The sequence below is a fragment of the Scyliorhinus torazame genome, chromosome 7 (assembly GCF_047496885.1).
Source record: "Scyliorhinus torazame isolate Kashiwa2021f chromosome 7, sScyTor2.1, whole genome shotgun sequence".
NCBI lineage: Eukaryota > Metazoa > Chordata > Chondrichthyes > Carcharhiniformes > Scyliorhinidae > Scyliorhinus > Scyliorhinus torazame.
Window position 1 is genome coordinate 133,850,416 of NC_092713.1, and position 16,829 is coordinate 133,867,244.

Here is a 16,829-nt window from a genome sequence, read left to right on the forward strand (position 1 = left end):
CTTCTATTAACACATGACTATAGCAGGTGATAGCAAATGCATCCTTAATACAAAACCTACCCGTCGGCAGGTTGCACTCAGCACTTTTTACTGGATTTTGTCCCCCCCCCCCCCCCCCCCCCCCCCCCCCCCCCGTACATCCTGATTGCTTTCATGGAAACAAGAACATTGTCACATATAACCACATTTTCCCCGGCAGAATCCACACCGGAAAACAAACAGATTATGAATTGGGAACCAATGTGATTGGAGCCGTAATATTTGTACTTAATTCCCAGCACCTCCTATTTTTCTGCCATTTAACCACTGAGATTAGAGGAATGGCGTTCACGGCCTGGTGAATAGTTTGGCCTAGTGGCAGCACTCCTTGCTTTGGGCTGAGAAAATAGGCTGGTTTTAATCCAAAGCCAAAATCTGAACACAAATTCTTGGCTGCAAGTGCTGAGGAGCTTCAGCATTGTTGGAGGTGCTATAGTTCAGATCAGACATGGATCAGTTGCCTTGGCCAATGGTGAATATATAAACAGTTTGCATGAGTGATTTGAAAAGGAACAGGAAGTTCCTGGCCAATGTATTTCCCTCAACATCACTGAAAATATACTAACCAGCGAGTCATTAATTTGAGTTCCAGTATTGTACACAATGTCACAATACAATTTAACACTCGGATTTTGCATCCCAATGTTGTTTATCAATTGTTAACAGATGGAAATTAATTTCATGGAAAACACATTGGATTTGGCCTTTTTTTCCAAGCATTTAACACTCCCAGAAGGAAAACAATCTAACAGACAGTCACAAAACATTTTTATTTACATGGAATCTGTCAGCGGATAGCAGTGAGCACCAACTCAGGATCACTGAGTGGCTTCTTATGCTTGGAGTGGGATTGATTTTTTAACTATTAAGAGCAGATCAGAATGGCAAGGTAAGTACAAGGTGGTTTGAAACAATCTTTCGTTCCTGCTCGTAGCCTTGTTTGGAAATGTGTTTTACCTGGCATCCATTTTGAATGAAGTACTACGCCACTCCATACAAAGCAGCTTGTGTGACATTCTGGTTAATTTACCAGGATATTACTGCCCAATTAATACAAAAACAACCAATCACTTCAAGTTTGGTGTGGTTTCCAAAATAAACATGGCATCCAATGCACATTTTAGCCCTCAAGCACACAATCTTTCTCAACCCTGGTGTTGATTTTTGGATCATTCATCAGGACCATCCTTTAGCCAAGCAACTCTCAGTAACCCAAAGGTCCCTGCGACAGTCCAGTGAGCAATGCCTGTTGTTAGTTAGCATTGCTTTTGTCTGTTAACCTTGACAATGTTTTGCGCTGCAACTGGAGAAGGAAAGGCGCCGTATCCTGTACAGGAAATCAGGGATTGGAATGGTTAGGGCAAATAATTGTGGAGCTCCTAAACAGACCATATTGAAGAACCATGAAATTGACAGCACGAGGGGTGAGAATACAATGTAAATTAGAAACCGAATTGGTATGTTGGTCTCCATGGCTGGAGGATTTAAGTACGGGGCTTGAATGTCTTACTGCAGCTGTGCAGAGCCTTAGTGAGACCACAACTGGAGTATTGTGTGCAGTTTTGGTCTCCTGACCTGAAAAAGGATATACTTTCTCCAGAGGGCGTGCAGTGAAGGTTCACTAGACTAATTCCTGGGATGGCAGGATTGTTGTATGAGGGGAGATTGTCTCTATTGGGTCTGCAGTCACTGGAGTTTATAACAATGAGAGGGTCCCTCATTGAAACATTTAAAATTGTGACATGGATAGATAGACTGGATGCAGGGATGTGTTTCAACTAACTGGGGGTCTAAAACAAGGTGTTGTGGTCTCAGGATATGCTGTAAACCAACTTAGGATTGAGATAGGGAGAACCTTCTTCACTCAAATAGTGAACCTATGAAAGTCACTACCACAGAAGGCTGTGGAGGCCAAATAACCAAATGTATTCAAGAAGGAAATAGATTTCTAGAATCGAAAGGTGTCAAGAGGCATGGGAAGAGCACTGGAGATAGAGAATCAACCATGATCAGACTGAATTGCGGGGCAGGCTTGAAGGGCTGGCTGACCTATTCCTGCACCTACTTTCTATGTTTCTAGAATGAATTTAATGTCAAACTAAAGTGCAGGAATTAAGAGAAGGAAATAAATATTAGATTAAAACGATAGAAAAGAACACAAAGAAAAAGTGAATCTTCAACAATTAAAACCAAAAGGAACAATAGACTCAGACGGGATTGATGCACGATCAATGACCACTAAAGCGAGGTTGTAGTCCAACTGAAGGCTTTAATAAGCTAGATGTTTCCCCAGCAGCTCAGGTACAGAAAGAAGGCTGCTGGGGCGGCACGGGCTCTTATACCCTGCCTTGCAGGGTGGAGCTACCATACAGCTTGACCAATAGGAAACGTACAATATCTACCAATGGTGTTCCAGCATTACCAGGTACTGTAATACCTCTACACAGACTACCACAGGGAGGCAGTGGCATAGTGGTATCTTTGCTAGATTAGTAATCCAAAGATCCAGGGTAATGCTCGGGGATCTGGGTTCGGATTACATCATGGCAGATGGTGAAATTTGCATTCGATAAAAATCTAGGATTAAAAGTCTAATTATGACCATGAAACCATTGTCGATTGTAATAAAACCCTGGTTCACTAATTTGTCGTCTTACCTGGTCTGGCTTACATGTCTAGATCCATGGCAATGTAGTTGCCTCTTAAATGCCCTCAGGGATAGGCAATAAAAGCTGGCCCAGACTTCCACATCCCATAAAAAAAGAGAGGTTGACTTGTGGGAGTTTCAGGCAAAAAAAAGGTACTTCAGTTTAGTTTATATCCACCTTGCCGATGCAATAACGTTGCACCGTTCAATGCATTTCTGATGGTGAGTTAAATTGCACAATGTAATTATCATGAAATTAATTGTAGAATGACTCTCCTCAGCAGCAGCCATGATTTCCATATTCAATTACACACCAGCCTTCTGTCTGAAGTTGCTGTGAAGCACCTCACCATTATTTTGACAGCAGTTTTGGGCCCACTTTCTGATGTGTTGGGTGCTCTGCTACACAGACGAACCAACACGGTTGCGAATGGTACAACTCAGTTTTATTACTAACATATATTTACAGTGGTAAACTGGTTACTGAGGTTTGATCATAACCCTTGAATCTGTGGACCTATTCCTAACACTATCTAGTAGTGGCACTCAGCACATGGTTGGTGTCTGAGTGGCTTGCAATGAGCTCTGTGCCCTGAGCTGTCTCCTGCTGGAATGAACGGGAAGTGTCGTGTTCCCTGTTTTGTAGTGTGTAGGCTCTTGCCTGTGATTGGCTGCGGTGTTGTGGTGTGTGTTGATTGGTCCGTTGATCTGTCCATCAGTATGTATGTCTATTTGCACCATGATGTTTACCTGAATATCATGACACTTTCTACCCAGCGATCATCGTAATCCATTCACTTAACTTGTTTTTTTACATGAAGTGCTCAATCATATAAAGAGCCGGGATTCTCCTTTCCAGGGACTAAGTCCCCATGGCGGCGGGCAAACCTGCGCCAACGACTCCGGCGTCAAAGGGCCCCCAAGATGAGGAATTCTCACCTGTCTCGGGGGCTAGGTGGACGCCGGATGTGTTGGCGCCACTCCAGCCGGCACCGAAGGGACTGCACGAGTTCGCGCATGCGCCAAAGGGCCGGCGTGGACTCGCGCATGCGCGGAACCGCTGGTGTGTTTTGGCGCATGCGCGGGGGGTTCTCTTCTCCGCGCCGGCCATGGCGGAGCCCCACACGGGCCTGACGGGAAGGAAGGAATGCCCCCACGGCACAGGCCCCCCCCCTCCCCCCCCCCAGGACCGCACCAGCTGACTTACCTGCCAGGCCCCACCAGTACGTGAGCTGAGTGATTCACGCCGGCAGGACTGGCCAAAAACAGACAGCCGCTCAGCCCATCGGGGCCCGGAGAATTGCCGGGGGCCGCTGCCAGCAGCCCCCGACCGGCGTGGCGTGAACCACGCCCCCGCCCGAAAAACGGCGCCGGAGAATTCGGCAGCTGGTGTCGGGGAGGCGGGGCGGGATTCGCGCCGCCCCCCGGGGATTCTCCAATCCCGCTGAAAGTGAACGTTTAACACTCTATTAACAAAATAGAAAACAATCTATTAATGTCAGAGCCAGTGATGCGTCCTATGTGCAGGTTTATTGAGCAGTTGTTTGCCCAAGATGCAAATGTAACTAAAGGAGATAAAAATATTTACCTGACCCGAGGTGTCTAATTCTATGGGCTGAAATCTCTATAATTATGATTTATTACGTAACAAAAACAGACCAGAAAATTGGTATTTTGAAAGCTGGAAACATTCAGTGATAAAAATATTATTGGATGCAGCTGAGGATTTAGCATTCCTCATAAAACTATTGGATGATCCATTCCATGTGGAACTTGCTTTGTAAAAAGATGTAAATATTGCACAATGGGAGAGGGAATATCAAAATGGACTTGAGTAATGTATTTCTTCCTCTGGAACTATTGGATGCAATTCTAGCTCTTGATGGATGAGGAGAAAGTCCTCTTATCATTGTCAGCTCTTAATGTCCTAAATAAGGTAAGGCATAGAAAATACTCTTCTTCCCCTAACTTTCTAACGACAAATGCATTAAGTGCTTCTACCCCAAAGATGGTTTAATTTTATTCTATTGCTGACTCCTTTGCAAAGCTGTACATGAATAATCAGAGTTTGAGTATAAACACAACTGAAATCTACTTTTCTACCTTGTAAAAAAACAGCAAAAGGGAAAATCTCACTCAATTTTTAAAACAGTTTTCTCTTTTTTCCTGTTCTCTTGGTCTCCCTTCTGCTTTATTTTTTGTACTTTTTATTAGTTTGCTGTTTTGCTTCTGCTCGGAATTGTTATTTATGCATTTCCCTTATGTTCTTTTCATTTTTCTCTCTCTCCCTTTCTATCCATAGGTCATATCAGCAGAAGTAAGCCATTCGGCCCATCGAGCCTGATCCACCATTCAATTACGATCGTGGCGATTCTGCCATTTTTGCCTACTACCCTATGTTGTCATTAGTATCCAGAAATCTATCAATGTTTGTCTTGAACATGATCAGTGACAATCTCCCACAATCTGGGGTAGAGTGTTCCAAAGATTTACCATGAATGAAGAATTCACTCATCATCTCAGTCTTTCATTTGGTTTTTTTGTTTTTTCTTTTCTTATCTTTCTCATTTGCCCTGGTTATTGGTCTGGCACGGAGTTACTGCGCAGAAAGTACTGCTAATGCATGGTCAGTAGCTATTAAGGTAATTCTCAATATCAAAAATGTCACTTCCCTCTGAAATCTGAGGCAATATCAGAAATTTGGAAACTTAAAATGCTAGCAGACATAAACTTCTGTGGGAAATTCATTTTGTTCAGGGTTCTCTTGGAATATGGATACCTCAACTACTCTCAAGTGGGAGTCATGCTCAGCTCAAGCCTTAGACGGTAGTGGGGAGCAGAAGTCAATTTATTTACAATATGACAACATCTCAGTTGCCATTTGGAATTAAATGTTCAAGAACTCTTTCCGGAGTTCAACAAATATTTTGTAATTAGAAAAAGCTGGGTAAGGATTGTGCAAAATCTGGAAATGAGTAAAGAAAACTATGTTGATGAGGTCTATGTTGACCAAAAGAAAATTAATGTGACTGCCTTCTGTTTCTTTCTAAACTGCAAACAGCTGTGCCAAGCAGCCAGATTGCAAAGTATTTACAGCATTACCATGATCTGTTTTTCCTGCAGAAATATGGAAAATTTTCACAGCGCATGTAAATTTAATCAGTACTGTTTTTATCATTGGTACTGGCTCCTCCGAATTGCCTTTATCTATCCAAATGTCTTTGAAACCATTTAAAGAGAAAGGGGTGGGTATTGGGGAGGAGGAGAGTAAGATATAGAAAGCAGAATACCTCTAATGACCTGAACCAGTTGCACCACATAACTCAAAAAGTCTATGGTATGCAAGCAAATCTTGTAAAAGCACGGAAAGCTGAAGTGCATGAGTGACTTAATTGCATGTTAGCAAGGGCTGTACAAAAAATTATGTTCTGGGATAAGTTCAAATTGGACCAAATAATTGCATCTCCCATTGATAATATTTCCCTGTTTTAAAAAGAAAAGTAAAGTTTTGCAACTGTTCTCCCATTTCTCTGTTTTTTACTCTACTCATTTGTTCATTTGTTTCATGTTAACTGTTCGTTCGCTGGATTGTTGTTCACATTTAATAAGATGCACCATAATAATTCTTCACAGTTTGACTTGTTGGGGCCACAATGCTGTGACTCAGAGTTGTCCTGAGTTATTTCCCTGGATGAAGGGAAGAAAATCAGAGAACTTCCTGGTGGTTAGCTCTGGCCTAAGATCGGCAAAAGCTAGTTTGTTTTGCCTTCTAATAGGCTGTAATCATCATCAATTACAGCCTGCGTCCTTGGTAAAGTAACAGAGAAACAGGTTCAGTAAAAAGAAATAGGTGCAGAAATTTGGCTCTTTGGAAAGATTCTTAACTATATTTTCTCATGTCACTGGATAAATATCAATGCTGAAAGATTGCAATCACTTTTTTATAGATTTGAAAGCAAATATTGTTCACATGAATGTCAAGTGGATAGAATCAGCAAAAAGGTAAAAAACAACAAATATGGAAATTTGCAGCCTTGCATTTAAATTAGGAAGTTTATGAATAGGGAAAATCCATTTCAAAATTTGGGGCTAATTGCCCAGGCACAACCAGCCTCAACATTGTTTCAGATGCATAAGGCAATAGACCTCGAGGAAGAATTCTATCAAGCAGGTTGGTGGGTTCAATGGCAGGTACGGGAGAATTTGGCGGGAGGCCCAAAAGTCGGTTTTACACTGGCCTGAATGTCAAGGATAATTCCTGCAAGTAACTTAACTTTACTTGATAAATTGTATAAAATGCAAGGGAACAGATTGCAATAGCAATGGCTGGATCCTTACCCAAATCTACTATTATTCTCATAGTCTGTTGCATTATTGGAACTGATTTTCATTGGACAATTACCATGATGCTTGCTTGTTGTTTACTAGAAGGCACATGGGCTCATGTAATCTGCATCTTTCTGTGCACCTTTACCTCAATGTAACCTCCAACTAACATTGACAGGTAATTTGATGTCATTGTAATTTGTCCTTCCATTATTTTGAATGTGGAATACTCCATAACAGTGATGCATAGCCACTGAGGAAAACAAGCGAGGCAGCTCTGCAGTAATTCATTTATGCAAGTTGCTTCAGGGGATTGCTGTGAAATAAATGTGGTTTTATTTGCTGTAATCTTTTTAAATGTGGTCTTCCCTTCAGGCAACAGCATTTGTGCCAAACAACAGAAAACATTAGAGTCTGTTTTACTGCATCTCAATCCTTCCATTTACAAGTGTCAGCTTTAATCAGTGGGTTGTACTCTCATCTCCAAGCCTAAAGTCAGGAGTTCAAGCCCCACACCGGGGCCTGAAAACCTAATCCAGACTGATAGTGTAGCATTGAGGGAGTACAGATCTGCCAGGAGAATGCCTTTCAGATAAGGTGCATGCACTAGATCCTATCGTACTATTTGAGAAAGAACAGGACAGTCCTGATGATTGTGTCATTATTAATTCCTCAACCAATGTTATCTGAACACACTCACTGTCCAGAGTCCAGACTCAATACCTTGTTCAATAATTTCAGATCATCAAACTATTGCTGCCAATATTTGGACCGCAGCTTTTGGTAATGATTATATATTGGAACTTACATCTCCTCTAGAGCATTCCCCTTTATTCCTTTCAGTGTTTAATCTCTCCTGCCTTTTCTTTTCCTCTCCTCCCATTTTTTCTACATCCATGTACTGACTTAAACCTGTTAGACTTCCAACTTTTTCCAGTTCTGATACAAGGTCATAAGTTGAAACACAGGTGAAATTGAATGTGGTCAGCAGGGGCCATGCCATCTACAAGAAAATCTGGTGGCACCTCCACCGACCCCAACCTCTGGGAGCCGCCAACAGAATAAAATCCCTAAATGGCAGCAGGAATATTGCCGCTGGGCTCCCGGCTCACCTGGGGATATTTAATCACTGCACTGTCGGATATACTGCCCCTGAAAACTGCTAGCTAATCAAAGTCTGGAAGATCTGCAGTGCAAATAGTGCCGGGAGCAGTGGCCACTGAGGCCTACCAAAACGATCGATGATGGATCCTCCTAGACTGGTGAGTAGGATTCCCAGAGAGGTGGAGTGCTGAGGAGGCTGGGAGGAGGACGGTCTCCTTCCTGATGCTGGCCCCCACAAAAAAGCAAATAGTGCTTTTGAACAAAGGAGCTCACCTTGCCCACCACTCCCACTCTGCCACCAGAGGCCATAGGCAAACTTAATACTTGCTTGCTGGCTGGCCTCCCCCGATGACGTGTTTGCTGCCCGCTGCTGGTTGAATACCAACCGTGACAACATGAGGCCCTCAATAACCTCTGGTGGGAAAGCCACTGAAAGTCTGCCCACCTCAGACTTAATTTGGAAGGAAGAAAGAAGGATCTCCAACCTCCACCCTCCCACCCAATCACCAAGCCACCCCAACCCCTGACCACCTACCTCCAAATCTGCCTCCATAGTGGTGGTGGAGGGGGTATTAAATTTTGTTTCTCCCTCCACAGATGCTGTCTGATTTGCTGAGCATTTCCAGCAATTTTTGTTCCTATATTAGACAGTGGTTTACTGCATTGCCACTTATGAGACCTTGCTGTGTGCCAATTGGCTTCTACTTTTGTTGACAAACAACAGTTCAAATGTAACTTATTGGCTGTGAATGAGGAAAGCCATATTGTGGAAACTAAACAGTTTCTTTCTAAGTGTCTCCTTATTGGATTTGGGTTTCTATGTAAGTAAGGGTAAGAAGAAAGGGTAACTGAACATATTTAACACGTAGGGGGCGATTCTCCGATATTGAGGCCAAGTGTTCGCGCCGTCGTGAACGCCGTTGCGTTTCACGACGGCGCAAACAGGGCCCGGACACGACCTATTCTGGCCCCCACAGGGGACCAAATGGGTGCCGCGCCAACCTGCGCATGCGCAGTTGGGCCTCGCCATCCTACGCATGCGCGGACAACGTCTTACGCACACCGGCCCCTCACCAACATGGAGCCGGTGTTCTGGGGCCGCACACGGAAAGAGGTAGGCCCGGTGGGGGGAGGCCGGCCCGCCAATTTGTGGGCCCCGATCGCGGGCCAGACCCCATCGGAGGCCACCCCAGTTTGATTTTTGGCATTCAAGGTGTTGTGTATTTCACCGGGGGGTGGGGGGGGGCCTCCGATGGGGTTTGGCTCACAACCGGGGCCCACTGATCGGCAGGCCGGCCTCTCCCCCCCGGGCCTACTTTGTTGCGCAGCAAGCCCCTGAACCCCTACACCATGTTGCGTCGGGGCCGGCGCGCAGAAGAAGTCCCCCGCGCATGCGCGGGCTACCGCGGCGCACATTTGCCGCCGGGAAGGGAGGCTGGAGCGGCGTGAACTGCACCAGTGCTGTGCTGGCTCCCTGTGGGGGTCCGAATTGCTACTGCCCACGGCCGTTTCGCGCCGTCGTGAAACGCGACGGCGTTCACGACGGCACGAACACTTAGTCTCCATTTCGGAGAATCGTGCCCCAGGTTTCCTTACTGTACTTTAAAATATCTCTGAACTTACATGAGTTTCCACACAGTCTAAGCCAGAACCCTGGGGCGAAATTCTCCGTGATCGGCACGATATCCGCAAAGCGGCGCCAAAAGCGCGCAAATCGGTCCGGCATCGCGCCGCCCCAAAGGTGCGGACGTCTCCGCATCTTGAGCGGCCGAGCTCTAACCTTGAGGGGCTAGGCCCGCGCCGGACTGATTTCCGCCCCGCCAGCTGGCGGGAAAGGCCTTTGGTGCCCCGCCAGCTGGCGCGGAAATGACATTGCCGGGCGGCGCATTCGCTGGAGCATCAGCGGCCGCTCACGGCATCCCCGCGCATGCGCAGTGGAGGGGGTCTCTTCCGCCTCCGCCATGGTGGAGACTGTGGCGAAGGCAGAAGGAAAAGAGTGCCCCCACGGCCCAGGCCCGCCCACAGATCGGTGGACCCCGATCGCGGGCCAGGCCACCGTGGGGGCACCCCCCGGGGCCAGATCGCCCCGCGGCCCCCCCCAGGACCCCGGAGCCCGCCCGCGCAGCCGTGTCCTGCCGATAAGAGAGGTGGTTTAATCCACGCGGCCCCCACGGCGATTCTCTGCCCGGGATGGGCCGATCGGCCACACAAAGAAACCCGGGTTCTGCCGGCGCCGTTCACACCTGCTCTTACCTGGCGGGACCTCGGCATGCATGCATCCGGGGGCGGCCTGCTTGGGGGGGGGAAGGGGGGTGGGGGGTCCGACCACCTGGGGGGCTCTGCTGTGGCCTGGCCCACGATCAGGGCCAACCAATAGGCGGGCCGGCCTCTCGGGCTGGGAGCCTCTTTTGTTCCGCGCCGGCCCCTGTAGCCCTACGCCATGTTGCGTCGGGGCCGGCGCGGAGAAGGGTGCCACTGCGCGTGCGCAGACCTGCAGCGTCCATCTGACACCAGGGATCAGCAGCTGGAGTGGCGTGGTTCGCTCCATTGCCATGTTAGCCCCCTGTAGGGGTCAGAATTGCTGCGTCTGAGGCCATGTTGACGCCGACGAGAAACGCGACGGCGTTTACGACGGCGTCAACACTTAGTCTCAAGATCCGAGAATCCCGTCCTTTGCGTCCGAATATCAGTTAGGGCAAGGCCTGGATTTGAATTTGTAATATTCTGGGCCGAGTCCAAACTTCTCAGTTCAGATTAATCCAATCAGCCGAAAAAAATGGCTACATTCTGGATATTACGCATAGGAAATTAAAATTCTTGGAAATCTGCAAATGTTCTCGAGAGTGACTGTGGTATGTATTAGGTGTCATGTGGGGCCTGCGAAGCCGAGATGCTATTGGCTGACAGATCCCGGGCCCTGGTTGGATCTGCCGACTTCTGGCTCCGCCCTGAAGGCGGAGTATAAGAACCCGAGCTTCTCCCCGCAGCTTCATTCTGTTGCTGAGCTGCTGGGGACAAGCATCGCTTAATAAAGCCTGGATTGACTTCATCACTTCTCGTCTCTCGTAAGTCATTGTGCGCTACAATTTATTAAGCGAGCTTAAAAGACTATGGAGCTCCGGATCGCCCCGGAATGCCTGCGGATCAGCCCCCACGCAGCGAACTCGGCAGCAGTATTCAAACACTGGCAAGCATGCTTTGAAGGCTACCTCCGAACGGCCCCCGGCCGGATCACAGAAGACCAGAAAATGCAGGTCCTGCATTCGAGGGTAAGCCCGGAAATTTACCCTCTCATAGAAGACGCAGAGGATTTCCCGACGGCGCTCGCATTGTTGAAGGGCATCTACGTTCGGCCCGTTAACCAGGTCTACGCGCGCCACCAACTCGCGACGAGACGGCAAAGTCCCGGAGAATCGCTAGAAGAATTCTACGCCGCGCTGCTAATTTTGGGACGAGACTGCAGCTGCCCGCCGGTGAACGCGATCGAACACACAGACCTGCTAATTCGTGATGCATTTGTGGCAGGTATGAACTCTCCCCAAATCCGCCAAAGACTTTTGGAAAGAGAGTCGCTAGGACTCTCAGAGGCACGGGCCCTTGCAGCCTCCCCTGATGTGGCCTCGCAAAACGCCCGCGCCTACAGCCCCGACCGCACGGCAGCCGCTTGGGCTCCGTGGACCCCTGTCGCGACAAACTCCCCCCCTCCCCCCCCTCGCAAGCTTGCGCGGTTAAAGCGCCAGACCATCCCGGGGGGGCCCGCTGCTATTTTTGCGGACAAGTGAAACACCCCCGGCAGCGTTGCCCGGCCCGCGCAGCTATTTGTAAAAGATGCGGCAAAAAGGGCCATTACGCGGCAGTGTGCCGGTCCCGGGGGGTCGCCGCAATCCCCGGAGAAGAACGAGCCCAGCACATCCCAAACACCCCCCAACCCCCCCCAGCGCCCCATGTGCGACCCGCGGGCGCCGCCATTTTGGGTCCCGGGCACCACGAGGGGAGGATGGGTGCCGCCATCTTGTGACCCCCTAGCCACGTGCGATTCATGGGGTGGCCATTTTGTCCACCCCCGACCACATGCGATCCATGGGGGTGGCCATTTTGTCCACCCCCAGCCGCGTGCGATTCATGGACACCACCATCTTGGTTGACAACAAAGGACCCCAGCATCGACGGCTCCACGGGGTCCGAAGAAGACGCCGCGACACTACTACCACGACTGGCTTCGGTGACATTGGATCAATCGCGGCCCCGGACGCTCCAGACGACGACAACAACGGTGCTGGTCAATGGATACGAGACACCATGCCTGATCGACTCCGGGAGCACTGAAAGTTTTATTCACCCAGACACGGTAAGACGCTGTTTTCTGACCATCCATCCAAGCACGCAAAAGATTTCACTAGCTGCAGGATCCCACTCCGTAGAGATCAAAGGGTTCTGCATCGCAAACCTAACGGTGCAAGGGAGGGAGTTTAAGAACTAAAGGCTCTACGTCCTTCCCCAACTCTGCGCGCCCACATTACTGGGATTAGATTTCCAGCATAACCTGCATAGCCTAACATTCCAATTCGGCGGCCCAATACCCCCACTCACTATCTGCGGCCTCGCAACTCTCAAGGTTGAACCGCCGTCCTTGTTTGCAAACCTCACCCCGGATTGCAAACCCGTCGCCACTAGGAGCAGACGGTACAGCGCCCAGGACCGGACATTTATTCGGTCTGAAGTCCAGAGGTTGCTGAAGGAAGGCATAATCCAGGCCAGCAATAGTCCCTGGAGAGCCCAGGTGGTAGTAGTAAAGACCGGGGAGAAGCAAAGGATGGTCGTAGACTATAGTCAGACCATCAACAGGTACACACAGCTAGATGCGTACCCTCTCCCCCGCATATCCGACATGGTCAATCGGATTGCCCAGTATAAGGTCTTTTCCACCGTGGACCTCAAGTCCGCCTACCACCAGCTCCCCATCCGCCCAGGTGGCCGCAAGTACACCGCCTTTGAGGCAGACGGGCGTCTATACCACTTCCTAAGGGTCCCATTTGGCATCACGAACGGGGTATCGGTCTTCCAACGGGAGATGGACCGAATGGTTGACCAGCACGGGTTGCAGGCCACGTTCCCGTATCTCGACAACGTAACCATCTGCGGCCACGATCAGCAGGACCATGACGCCAACCTCCAAAAGTTCCTCCAGACCGCTAACGCCCTGAACCTCACATATAACGATGGAAAATGCGTTTTTAGCACAAACCGTTTGGCCATCCTGGGATAGGTAGTGCGCAATGGAGTAATAGGCCCCGACCCCGAACGCATGCGCCCCCTTATGGAATTCCCCCTCCCCCACTGCTCCAAAGCCCTGAAACGTTGCCTGGGTTTCTTTTCATATTACGCCCAGTGGGTCCCCCAGTACGCAGACAAGGCCCACCCGCTAATACAGTCCACTACCTTCCCCCTGTCGACAGAGGCTCGCCAGGCCTTCAGCCGCATCAAAGCGGATATCGCAAAGGCCACGATGCGCGCCATCGACGAGTCCCTCCCCTTCCAGGTCAAGAGCGACGCATCCGACGTAGCTCTGGCGGCCACCCTTAACCAAGCGGGCAGACCAGTGGGCTTTTTCTCCCGGACCTTCCACGCCTCAGAAATCCGCCACTCCTCAGTGGAAAAGGAAGCCCAAGCCATAGTGGAAGCTGTGCGACATTGGAGGCATTACCTGGCCGGCAGGAGATTCAGTCTCCTCACCGACCAACGGTCGGTAGGCTTCATGTTCAATAATGCACAGCGGGGCAAAATTAAGAATGACAAGATCCTAAGGTGGAGGATCGAGCTCTCCACCTTCAACTATGAGATCTTGTATCGTCCCGGAAAGCTGAACAAGCCGTCCGATGCCCTATCCCGCGGCACATGTGCCAACGCACAAATAGACCGCCTCCAAGCCCTCCACGAGGACCTCTGCCACCCGGGGGGTCACTCGATTCTACCATTTCGTAAAGTCCCGCAACATCCCCTACTCTGTGGAGGAGGTCCGTACAGTCACCAGGAACTGCCACATCTGCGCAGAGTGCAAACCGCACTTTTTCAGGCCGGATAGAGCGCACCTGATCAAGGCTTCCCGCCCATTTGAACGCCTCAGTTTGGATTTCAAAGGGCCCCTCCCCTCCACCGACCGCAACGCATACTTCCTGAACATGGTGGACGAGTACTCTCGTTTCTCCTTCGCCATCCCCTGCCCCGACATGACAGCGTCCACAGTCATTAAAGCCCTTGGAACCATATTCACACTGTTCGGTTGCCCCGCGTATATCCATAGCGACAGGGGGTCCTCCTTCATGAGTGACGAGCTGTGCCAGTTCCTGCTCAGCAAGGGCATAGCCTCGAGCAGGACAACCAGCTACAACCCCCGGGGGAACGGGCAAGTAGAGAGGGAGAACGGCACGGTCTGGAAAACCGTCCTACTGGCCCTACGGTCCAGGGATCTCCCAGTTTCCCGGTGGCAGGAGGTCCTCCCGGACGCTCTCCACTCCATCCGGTCGCTGCTGTGTACCACCACTAACCAAACGCCTCATGAGCGCCTCCTTGTCTTCCCCAGGAAGTCCTCCTCTGGAAGGTCGCTGCCAACCCGGCTGGCGGCCCCAGGGCCCATCTTGCTCCGGAAACATGTGCGGGCACACAAATCGGACCCGTTGGTCGAGAGGGTTCACCTTCTCCACGCGAACCCGCAGTACGCCTACGTGGCATACCCCGACGGCCGACAGGACACGGTCTCCCTGCGGGACCTGGCGCCCGCCGGAAACACACACACACCCCCGACACCGATCATCCTCTCCCTGCCACCGGCGCACCCCGCGACCGCCCCCTTCCCGGGGGGATCGGTCCTCCTCCCGTGCCCGCTCAGGAGTAAAACAGGAACAAACAGCAAAATGCTCCCGGAGACGACAATGCCCGAGCAAGCACCTGCACCACCACCGGGGCTGAGGCGATCGACGAGGAAGACCAGACCGCCTGCTCGACTCGGGGAATCCGCGTGACACCAAGAATTGTTGTAACAAAAAAAAATTTCTTTTGCTCATATTGTAAATAGTTCTCACAAACTTGTACATAGCCCAGTGTAGGGCTAAAGCTGTAGTAACTCTGTCCGAAATTTGTTCCAGGGCCAGCCTTGTAAACCCCTATCACCATGCGAACCACCACCCCACCGGGTTCCTTTTTAACAAGGGGTGAATGTGGTGGTATGTATTAGGGGTCATGTGGGACCTGTGAAGCCGAGATGCTATTGGCTGACAGATCCCGGGTCCTGGTTGGATCTGCCGACTTCTGGCTCCGCCCTGAAGGAGGAGTATAAGAACCCAAGCTTCTCCCCGCAGCTTCATTCTGTTGCTGAGCTGCTGGGGACAAGCATCGCTTAATAAAGCCTGGATCGACTTCATCACTTCTCGTCTCTCGTAAGTCATTGTGCGCTACAGTGACATTAATAAGGATGTCATAAAGTCTCACTGCTGTTCTCAGTGATCCAAATTGTTATGGCTAATGAAGTTCAGTCAGTAATTCCCGAAATTGAAAAGACTAGTTTGGAGTTAAATCCGCTGAGAATTGAGATAGGTTGTACAAAGTAGCTGAAATGTTTGAAGAATAACATCCCGAGGAATGTATTCAAATAGGCCTGCAGATACTTATCCAGTTTTCATCATTCTTAGTTTCTGGTGACATCTAAGAGAGAAAAGCGAAGAAATAATATTTCACTTCAAGCCCGTGTCTATTACCAAAATCAGATATAATCAGTTCAATGCAGCCAAAGTCTCAAATTTCATTATCCTTTTTGTAAACATTAGTATATTCCTTACACTGTGATCTTTATCCACTGTAAAATAAGTTAGCTCCATGGGAGATTTGGTGCAGCACGTTGCAGCTTTCATTCACTTTGTAGGTGATGTGGTTCGATTTGTTGTTCACACACTCTAGCGATGAGGTAGTGCATGGAGAAAAGACTGGGAGGATCTCACAGGGTCAACACAGTTTGTGACTGTTAATCTTCTCGCAAAGTTATGTGGGGTAGTGATAGAGTGGACAGGATAAAATTGTTTCCTTTTGGCGAAGAATTCCAGAACCAGGGAACAGAGATTCAAGATAAGTGGCAGGAGGTGTAGAGGGGACATGAGGAAGAATGTTTTTTACACAGAGGATAGTGGGAGTCTGGAATTCGCTGCCCAAGTTGGTGGTGGAGGCAGAGACCCCAAACTTTTTTATAAATCTCCTGGGTTTGCATCTTAAGTGCTCCAAGCTACAGGGCTATGGGCCATGTGCAGGAAGGCAGAATTAGAAAGACCACCTGGGTGTCCTTGGACTGGCATGGACAAAATGGATCAAATGGCCTCTTTCCATGTTGTAACTTTTCTATGATTCTATGGATGACACAAGATGGGGTAAATTCAGCAGGATGACTTACATCTCAATATCACCTTGTGCATGCCTAAAAACTCAGATCAAAATTGGAGTGGGAATAAAAGCACCGCTCCCCCCCCCGCCCCCCCCACTACTTGGTGCGGAAGGCCAGCTGGCTCTGATATTCACATAGCCAGTGTTCCTACCAAAAACAAGCAGGGTCCAAGTAATAGCTGAATAACACCAGGACCCCCAGTGCCACTTTTGTCTCAACTGATTTTATTGCTGTTTGTTTCTCAGCCTGCTCACAGATATTGGTGGGACATAAGTCAGGAGGTGGCCA

The 16,829-nt window shown here is 49.3% G+C and overlaps 1 protein-coding gene across 1 annotated transcript in view; it reads right to left on the reverse strand.

Moving 5' to 3' along the window:
• The window catches only part of LOC140426575 (regulator of G-protein signaling 5-like), a 44,512-nt gene that overhangs the window by 12,007 nt on the left and 15,676 nt on the right, over positions 1-16,829 (reverse strand). The window lies entirely within an intron of this gene.